Source organism: Idiotropiscis lumnitzeri, chromosome 16 (genome assembly GCF_059441095.1).
Source record: "Idiotropiscis lumnitzeri isolate Australia: NSW breed Sydney's pygmy pipehorse chromosome 16, RoL_Ilum_1.0, whole genome shotgun sequence".
Taxonomy (NCBI): domain Eukaryota; kingdom Metazoa; phylum Chordata; class Actinopteri; order Syngnathiformes; family Syngnathidae; genus Idiotropiscis; species Idiotropiscis lumnitzeri.
This window is the reverse complement of record NC_142406.1, coordinates 192,501-202,500: the sequence shown is the minus strand read 5'-3', so window position 1 is coordinate 202,500 and position 10,000 is coordinate 192,501. Positions and strand designations below refer to the sequence as shown.

The 10,000-nt window shown below is 59.6% G+C and overlaps 1 non-coding gene across 1 annotated transcript in view; it reads left to right on the top strand.

Annotated features, from left to right (window-relative positions):
• Positions 1-9,473: 9,473 nt before the first annotated feature.
• Positions 9,474-10,000, top strand: part of LOC148320741 (18S ribosomal RNA) — a 1,933-nt gene continuing 1,406 nt past the window's right edge. Inside the window, exon 1 of the ribosomal RNA XR_015839478.1 lies at positions 9,474-10,000. This exon is cut by the window's right edge and continues 1,406 nt beyond it. This is a non-coding gene — a ribosomal RNA (18S ribosomal RNA).

Here is a 10,000-nt window from a genome sequence, read left to right as displayed (position 1 = left end):
TCCGGGGGTAATAGGCCGGCGTCTGCCACACTTAGCCCGGAGATGAGCACCTTCCCCGGGCACAGGCAGGGAGCGAGCGCCCCCCAGCTCCATCGCTCCGGGGGTAATAGGCCGGCGTCTGCCACACTTAGCCCGGAAATGAGCACCTTCCCCGGTCACAGGCAGGGAGCGAGCGCCCCCCAGCTCCATCGCTCCGGGGGTAATAGGCCGGCGTCTGCCACACTTAGCCCGGAAATGAGCACCTTCCCCGGGCACAGGCAGGGAGCGAGCGCCCCCCAGCTCCATCGCTCCGGGGGTAATAGGCCGGCGTCTGTCACACTTAGCCCGAATATGAGCACCTTCCCCGGGCACGGGCGGTGCCAAGCGTCCCCTAAGTTTGCCCAAATGGAAGCTCCGGAGGAGGAGTGCGGGCGTGTGTCACACTTGGCCCGAATAGGAGCACCTTCCCCGGGCACAGGCGGTGCCAAGCGGCCCCTAAGTTTGCCCAAATGGAAGCTCCGGTGGAGGAGTGCATGCTGCATGACAGTGAAGCCGAATAGGAGCACCTTCCCCGGGCACATACGGTGCCAAGCGGCCCCTAAGTTTGCCCTTATGGAAGCTTTGCCCAAATGGAAGCTCCGGAGGAGGAGTGCGGGCGTGTGTCACACTTGGCCCGAATATGAGCACCTTCCCCGGGCACGGGCGGTGCCAAGCGGCCCCTAAGTTCGCCCAAATGGAAGCTCCGGAGGAGGAGTGCATGCTGCCTGACAGTGAAGCCGAATAGGAGCACCTTCCCCGGGCACAGGCGGTGCCAAGCGGCCCCTAGGTTTGCCCTTATGGAAGCTCCGGAGGAGGAGTGCGGGCGTGTGTCACACTTGGCCCGGAGAGGAGCACCTTCCCCGGGCACAGGCGGTGCCAAGCGGCCCCTAAGTTTGCCCAAATGGAAGCTCCGGAGGAGGAGTGCATGCTGCCTGACAGTGAAGCCGAATATGAGCACCTTCCCCGGGCACAGGCGGTGCCAAGCGGCCCCTAAGTTTGCCCTTATGGAAGCTCCGGAGGAGGAGTGCATGCTGCCTGACAGTGAAGCCGAATATGAGCACCTTCCCCGGGCACAGGCGGTGCCAAGCGGCCCCTAAGTCTACCCTCATGGAAGCTCCGGAGGAGGAGTGCGGGCGTGTGTCACACTTGGCCCGAATAGGAGCACCTTCCCCGGGCACAGGCGGTGCCAAGCGGCCCCTAAGTTTGCCCTTATGGAAGCTCCGGAGGATGAGTGCATGCTGCCTGACAGTGAAGCCGAATATGAGCACCTTCCCCGGGCACAGGCGGTGCCAAGCGGCCCCTAAGTTTGCCCTAATGGAAGCTCCGGGGGAGGAGTGCGGGCGTGTGTCACACTTAGCCCGGAGAGGAGCACCTTCCCCGGGCACAGACGGTGCCAAGCGGCCCCTAAGTTTGCCCAAATGGAAGCTCCGGAGGAGGAGTGCGGGCGTGTGTCACACTTAGCCCGAATAGGAGCACCTTCCCCGGGCACAGACGGTGCCAAGCGGCCCCTAAGTTTGCCCAAATGGAAGCTCCAGAGGAGGAGTGCATGCTGTGTGACAGTGAAGCCGAATATGAGCACCTTCCCCGGGCACAGACGGTGCCAAGCGGCCCCTAAGTTTGCCCAAATGGAAGCTCCGGAGGAGGAGTGCATGCTGCCTGACAGTGAAGCCGACTATGAGCACCTTCCCCGGGCACAGGCGGTGCCAAGCGGCCCCTAAGTTTGCCCAAATGGAAGCTCCGGAGGAGGAGTGCGGGCGTGTGTCACACTTGGCCCGAATAGGAGCACCTTCCCCGGGCACGGGCGGTGCCAAGCGGCCCCTAAGTTTGCCCAAATGGAAGCTCCGGAGGAGGAGTGCATGCTGCCTGACAGTGAAGCCGAATATGAGCACCTTCCCCGGGCACAGGCGGTGCCAAGCGGCCCCTAAGTCTACCCTAATGGAAGCTCCGGAGGAGGAGGGCGGGCGTGTGTCACACTTGGCCCGAATAGGAGCACCTTCCCCGGGCACAGGCGGTGCAAAGCGGCCCCTAAGTCGGTAAAGGTTGAAATAAGTAAATAAATACAAAAAGGACGAGGGGGGAAAAAAAAAGGCAAAAACGTATAAAATTCCCCCATTCATTTCAATGGGCTCGGCCGAATTGGGCTTGCGGGACCGCCGAGGGCACGCCGGAGGGCGGTTGAGTCGGTAAAAGTTGAAATAAATGAATAAATACAAAAAGGACGAGGGGGGGAAAAAAAAGGCAAAAACGTATAAAATTCCCCCATTCATTTCAATGGGCTCGGCCGAATTGGGCTTGCGGGACCGCCGAGGGCACGCCGGAGGGCGGTTGAGTCGGTAAAAGTTGAAATAAATGAATAAATACAAAAAGGACGAGGGGGGGAAAAAAAAGGCAAAAACGTATAAAATTCCCCCATTCATTTCAATGGGCTCGGCCGAATTGGGCTTGCGGGACCGCCGAGGGCACGCCGGAGGGCGGTTGAGTCGGTAAAAGTTGAAATAAATGAATAAATACAAAAAGGACGAGGGGGGGAAAAAAAAGGCAAAAACGTATAAAATTCCCCCATTCATTTCAATGGGCTCGGCCGAATTGGGCTTGCGGGACCGCCGAGGGCACGCCGGAGGGCGGTTGAGTCGGTAAAAGTTGAAATAAATGAATAAATACAAAAAGGACGAGGGGGGGAAAAAAAAGGCAAAAACGTATAAAATTCCCCCATTCATTTCAATGGGCTCGGCCGAATTGGGCTTGCGGGACCGCCGAGGGCACGCCGGAGGGCGGTTGAGTCGGTAAAAGTTGAAATAAATGAATAAATACAAAAAGAACGAGGGGGGGGGGAAAAAAAGGCAAAAACGTATAAAATTCCCCCATTCATTTCAATGGGCTCGGCCGAATTGGGCTTGCGGGACCGCCGAGGGCACGCCGGAGGGCGGTTGAGTCGGTAAAAGTTGAAATAAATGAATAAATACAAAAAGAACGAGGGGGGGGGGAAAAAAAGGCAAAAACGTATAAAATTCCCCCATTCATTTCAATGGGCTCGGCCGAATTGGGCTTGCGGGACCGCCGAGGGCACGCCGGAGGGCGGTTGAGTCGGTAAAAGTTGAAATAAATGAATAAATACAAAAAGAACGAGGGGGGAAAAAAAAGGCAAAAACGTATAAAATTCCCCCATTCATTTCAATGGGCTCGGCTAAAATGGGCCTGCAGTACTGCCGAGAGGCCGCCGGAGGACGCCCTAGTAGGCAAACGTTGATCCCCACACACGAGGGGTCAGTTAGGCGACCAGGGGTAGCGTTTAGGCGACCAGGGGTAGCGTTTAGGTGACCAGGGGAAGCGTTTAGGCGACCAGGGGTAGCGTTTAGGCGACCAGGGGTAGCGTTTAGGCGACCAGGGGTAGCGTTTAGGCGACCAGGGGTAGCTTTTAGGCGACCAGGGGTAGCTTTTAGGCGACCAGGGGTAGCTTTTAGGCGACCAGGGGTAGCGTTTAGGCGACCAGGGGCGTTGCAGTTCCGCCGAATTGCATTAGGGGCGCTGCAGTAGGCAAACGTTCTTCCCCCCTAGTCAGAGGGTCATTTGCCTACTTCCCAGGTTTACCCGGGTTTTCCAAAACACCTGGGGCACATTTTCAGGGATCACGTTTTTAGAAACAAAAATATTCATAATTTCTTCTAAGTCCCCTTTCCAGCGGGGAACTTTGAAACATTGTATCCGACCACTGAAGGCTGTTGGCGGGCACGGCGCGGCAAACAGCCCGCACTCAGGCATGGAGCTCCGGGGAAAGTTGCCTAATTTCTTCTAAGTCCCCTTTCCAGCGGGGAACTTTGAAACATTGTATCCGACCGTGGAAGGCTGTTGGCGGGCACGGCGCGGCTCATAGCCGGCCCTCAGGCACGGAGCTCCGGGTGAATTTTCACAAATTTCTTCTAAGTCCCCTTTCCAGCGGGGAACTTTGAAACATTGTATCCGACCGTGGAAGGCTGTTGGCGGGCACGGCGCGGCTCATAGCCGGCCCTCGGGCACGGAGCTCCGGGTGAATTTTCACAAATTTCTTCTAAGTCCCCTTTCCAGCGGGGAACTTTGAAACATTGTATCCGACCGTGGAAGGCTGTTGGCGGGCACGGCGCGGCTCATAGCCGGCCCTCAGGCACGGAGCTCCGGGTGAATTTTCACAAATTTCTTCTAAGTCCCCTTTCCAGCGGGGAACTTTGAAACATTGTATCCGACCGTGGAAGGCTGTTGGCGGGCACGGCGCGGCTCATAGCCGGCCCTCGGGCACGGAGCTCCGGGTGAATTTTTACAAATTTCTTCTAAGTCCCCTTTCCAGCGGGGAACTTTGAAACATTGTATCCGACCGTGGAAGGCTGTTGGCGGGCACGGCGCGGCTCATAGCCGGCCCTCAGGCACGGAGCTCCGGGTGAATTTTCACAAATTTCCTCTAAGTCCCCTTTCCAGCGGGGAACTTTGAAACATTGTATCCGACCGTGGAAGGCTGTTGGCGGGCACGGCGCGGCTCATAGCCGGCCCTCAGGCACGGAGCTCCGGGTGAATTTTCACAAATTTCTTCTAAGTCCCCTTTCCAGCGGGGAACTTTGAAACATTGTATCCGACCGTGGAAGGCTGTTGGCGGGCACGGCGGGGCTCATAGCCGGCCCTCGGGCACGGAGCTCCGGGTGAATTTTTACAAATTTCTTCTAAGTCCCCTTTCCAGCGGGGAACTTTGAAACATTGTATCCGACCGTGGAAGGCTGTTGGCGGGCACGGCGCGGCTCATAGCCGGCCCTCAGGCACGGAGCTCCGGGTGAATTTTCACAAATTTCCTCTAAGTCCCCTTTCCAGCGGGGAACTTTGAAACATTGTATCCGACCGTGGAAGGCTGTTGGCGGGCACGGCGCGGCTCATAGCCGGCCCTCAGGCACGGAGCTCCGGGTGAATTTTCACAAATTTCTTCTAAGTCCCCTTTCCAGCGGGGAACTTTGAAACATTGTATCCGACCGTGGAAGGCTGTTGGCGGGCACGGCGGGGCTCATAGCCGGCCCTCGGGCACGGAGCTCCGGGTGAATTTTTACAAATTTCTTCTAAGTCCCCTTTCCAGCGGGGAACTTTGAAACATTGTATCCGACCGTGGAAGGCTGTTGGCGGGCACGGCGGGGCTCATAGCCGGCCCTCGGGCACGGAGCTCCGGGTGAATTTTTACAAATTTCTTCTAAGTCCCCTTTCCAGCGGGGAACTTTGAAACATTGTATCCGACCGTGGAAGGCTGTTGGCGGGCACGGCGCGGCTCATAGCCGGCCCTCAGGCACGGAGCTCCGGGTGAATTTTCACAAATTTCTTCTAAGTCCCCTTTCCAGCGGGGAACTTTGAAACATTGTATCCGACCGTGGAAGGCTGTTGGCGGGCACGGCGGGGCTCATAGCCGGCCCTCGGGCACGGAGCTCCGGGTGAATTTTTACAAATTTCTTCTAAGTCCCCTTTCCAGCGGGGAACTTTGAAACATTGTATCCGACCGTGGAAGGCTGTTGGCGGGCACGGCGGGGCTCATAGCCGGCCCTCGGGCACGGAGCTCCGGGTGAATTTTTACAAATTTCTTCTAAGTCCCCTTTCCAGCGGGGAACTTTGAAACATTGTATCCGACCGTGGAAGGCTGTTGGCGGGCACGGCGGGGCTCATAGCCGGCCCTCGGGCACGGAGCTCCGGGTGAATTTTACAAATTTCTTCTAAGTCCCCTTTCCAGCGGGGAACTTTGAAACATTGTATCCGACCAAAGGAAGGCTGTTGGCGGGCGCGGCGCGGCTCATAGCCGGCCCTCGGGCACGGAGCTCCGGGTGAATTTTACAAATTTCTTCTAAGTCCCCTTTCCAGCGGGGAACTTTGAAACATTGTATCCGACCGTGGAAGGCTGTTGGCGGGCACGGCGCGGCTCATAGCCGGCCCTCGGGCACGGAGCTCCGGGTGAATTTTACTCAATTCTTCTAAGTCCCCTTTCCAGCGGGGACCTTTCAAACATTGTATCCGACCAAAGGAAGGCTGTTGGCGGACGCGGCGCGGCTCACAGCCCGCACTCAGGCACGGAGCTCCGGGGAAATTTGCCTCATTTCTTCTAAGTCCCCTTTCCAGCGGGGAACTTTCAAACATTGTATCCGACCACTGAAGGCTGTTGGCGGGCGCGGCGCGGCTCACAGCCCGCCCTCAGGCACGGAGCTCCGGGGAAATTTGCCTCATTTCTTCTAAGTCCCCTTTCCAGCGGGGACCTTTCAAACATTGTATCCGACCACTGAAGGCTGTTGGCGGACGCGGCGCGGCTCACAGCCCGCCCTCAGGCACGGAGCTCCGGGGGAATTTCCCCCTCATTTCTTCTAAGTCCCCTTTCCAGCGGGGAACTTTCAAACATTGTATCCGACCGTGGAAGGCTGTTGGCGGGCACGGCGCGGCTCATAGCCGGCCCTCAGGCACGGAGCTCCGGGTGAATTTGACAAATTCCTTCTAAGTCCCCTTTCCAGCGGGGAACTTTGAAACATTGTATCCGACCGTGGAAGGCTGTTGGCGGGCACGGCGCGGCTCATAGCCGGCCCTCAGGCACGGAGCTCCGGGTGAATTTTTACAAATTTCTTCTAAGTCCCCTTTCCAGCGGGGAACTTTGAAACATTGTATCCGACCACTGAAGGCTGTTGGCGGACGCGGCGCGGCTCACAGCCCGCCCTCAGGCACGGAGCTCCGGGGAAATTTGCCTCATTTCTTCTAAGTCCCCTTTCCAGCGGGGACCTTTCAAACATTGTATCCGACCACTGAAGGCTGTTGGCGGGCGCGGCGCGGCTCACAGCCCGCCCTCAGGCACGGAGCTCCGGGGAAATTTGCCTCATTTCTTCTAAGTCCCCTTTCCAGCGGGGAACTTTCAAACATTGTATCCGACCACTGAAGGCTGTTGGCGGGCGCGGCGCGGCTCACAGCCCGCCCTCAGGCACGGAGCTCCGGGGAAATTTGCCTCATTTCTTCTAAGTCCCCTTTCCAGCGGGGAACTTTCATACATTGTATCCGACCACTGAAGGCTGTTGGCGGACGCGGCGCGGCTCACAGCCCGCCCTCAGGCACGGAGCTCCGGGGGAATTTGCCCCCTCATTTCTTCTAAGTCCCCTTTAGGCGACCAGGGGTTGACAATTTAGGTGACCAGGGGTTGACAATTTAGGCGACCAGGGGTGACTTTTAGGCGACCAGGGGTGACTTTTAGGCGACCAGGGGTGAGGTTTAGGCGACCAGGGGTGAGGTTTAGGCGACCAGGGGTAGCGTTTAGGCGACCAGGGGCGTTGCAGTTCCGCCGAATTGCATTAGGGGCGCTGCAGTAGGCAAACGTTTTTACCCCTAGTCAGAGGGTCATTTGCCTACTTCCCAGGTTTACCCGGGTTTTCCAAAACACCTGGGGCACATTTTTAGGAACCACGTTTTTAGAAACAAAAATTCTTCTATGTCCACCTCCGTGAAAGAAATTGCCCAATGGTTCCCGCGGAAGAGAGCTGCCAGGCGGACGCATACTGCAATAACGGCCGCCCTGGCGCTCTGGTGGATGTTATCCTCGAAATTTCTTCTATGTGCCCATTCCAGCGGGCAACTTGCGAACAATGGTGTCCGACCATGGAAGGCTGTTGGCGGACGCGGCGCGGCTCACAGCCCGCCCACAGGCACGGAGCTCCGGGGGAATTTTCCCCTCATTTCTTCTAAGTCCCCATTCCAGCGGGGAGCTTGCAAACGTGGTATCCGACCACTGAAGGCTGTTGGCGGGCACGGCCCCACCAGCGCAACACGGCACTTCCTATGACTCGGGTCCGACGCAGGAGGAGCGGTCCTCCCGGCCCCGCCACACGGCACTTCCTATGACTCGGGTCCGACGCAGGAGGAGCGGTCCTCCCGGCCCCGCCACACGGCACTTCCTATGACTCGGGTCCGACGCAGGAGGAGCGGTCCTCCCGGCCCCGCCACACGGCACTTCCTATGACTCGGGTCCGACGCAGGAGGAGCGGTCCTCCCGGCCCCACCACCGCCACACGGCACTTCCCATGACCCGGGGACCGACGCAGGAGGAGCGGTCCTCCCGGCCCCACCGCAACACACACAACCACTGACCGATTGGCAATCATGACCCGCCATCGGAGGGCCCCTGCCGGCCCCGGCCTCGCGCCGGGGTGTTCGGGTGGACGGTTCCTTCGGCCTGCGGGTCGACCTCTGAGCGTTGGCCGGCACCGCAGCACCGCAGCACACACATAACCACTGACCGATTGGCAATCATGACCCGCCATCGGAGGGCCCCTGCCGGCCCCGGCCTCGCGCCGGGGTGTTCGGGTGGACGGTTCCTTCGGCCTGCGGGTCGACCTCTGAGCGTTGGCCGGCACCGCAGCACACACACAACCACTGACCGATTGGCAATCATGACCCGCCATCGGAGGGCCCCTGCCGGCCCCGGCCTCGCGCCGGGGTGTTCGGGTGGACGGTTCCTTCGGCCTGCGGGTCGACCTCTGAGCGTTGGCCGGCACCGCAGCACACACATAACCACTGACCGATTGGCAATCATGACCCGCCATCGGAGGGCCCCTGCCGGCCCCGGCCTCGCGCCGGGGTGTTCGGGTGGACGGTTCCTTCGGCCTGCGGGTCGACCTCTGCGCGTTGGCCGGCACTTCCCTACCGTTACCCACCCCACCCCTGGGGTTGTGACAAAACGGCACTTCCTATGACTCGGGGTCCGACGCAGGAGGAGCGGTCCTCCCGGCCCATCTCGCACCCACACCCTGACATGTACTGCACCACACCAACCACTGACCGATTGGCAAGCATGACCCGCCATCGGAGGGCCCCTGCCGGCCCCGGCCTCGCGCCGGGGTGTTCGGGTGGACGGTTCCTTCGGCCTGCGGATCGACCTCTAGCGCACCAACCAGCGCGAAACCGCTTTCGTCGCGAGACCGAGACGACCCTGTCGCGTGCCCGTCGGCCACACGGGCCCAGAGATGTCCTACACGGGAGTTCCGCCGCGCTCGCGGGTGCCCCGCCACGAGAGGGGTGCGGGAGCCCAGGCCCGCGTCAGCCGAGCGGTCCTTCCCGAAAAAGCATGTTTCTCAAACCCTACCGGCGTCTGTCAGAAGACGCCGCCTCCGAGTGCGTGTTGCGGTCGCGGGCGTGCGGGCGGCTCCGGCTCCCTCCCGCGACTGACCGCCACGCGGTAACGCGGCCTCTACGGACCGAGTACATACCGAGGCCCAGCCGACTTCCTCACCGCGCACGGGGGCTGAATCGGTAACGGAAATTTCGGTAGCCCACGTCCGAAAAAAATGAGAGAGAAAAAACAACGAGGGAGGCTGGGGTGCCGCCGGGGGTAACCCCGCGGGAGGCCGTCTCCCGCGGGCGCCGCCCGGTCCCCGCGCCCGGCTCCCCGCTCAGCTCCGGTTCCAATGCAAGAAACACAGACCGCCGGACGCGAGGGCTACCTGGTTGATCCTGCCAGTAGCATATGCTTGTCTCAAAGATTAAGCCATGCAAGTCTAAGTACACACGGTTCCGATACAGTGAAACTGCGAATGGCTCATTAAATCAGTTATGGTTCCTTTGATCGCTCCACCGTTACTTGGATAACTGTGGCAATTCTAGAGCTAATACATGCAAACGAGCGCCGACCCGTCTCCGCGGGGACGCGCGCATTTATCAGACCCAAAACCCACGCGGGTTCGGTTTGCCGCGGTGCAGCGGGCCCGCCGGCTTTCACAGCCGGCGGGCTGTCGGTCTCCGCGGTGCCGCCGGCCCGGCCCCCCCTTTGGTGACTCTAGATAACGCCCGAGCCGATCGCCGGCCCCCCCGCGGCGGCGACGTCTCATTCGAATGTCTGCCCTATCAACTTTCGATGGTACTTTCTGCGCCTACCATGGTGACAACGGGTAACGGGGAATCAGGGTTCGATTCCGGAGAGGGAGCCTGAGAAACGGCTACCACATCCAAGGAAGGCAGCAGGCGCGCA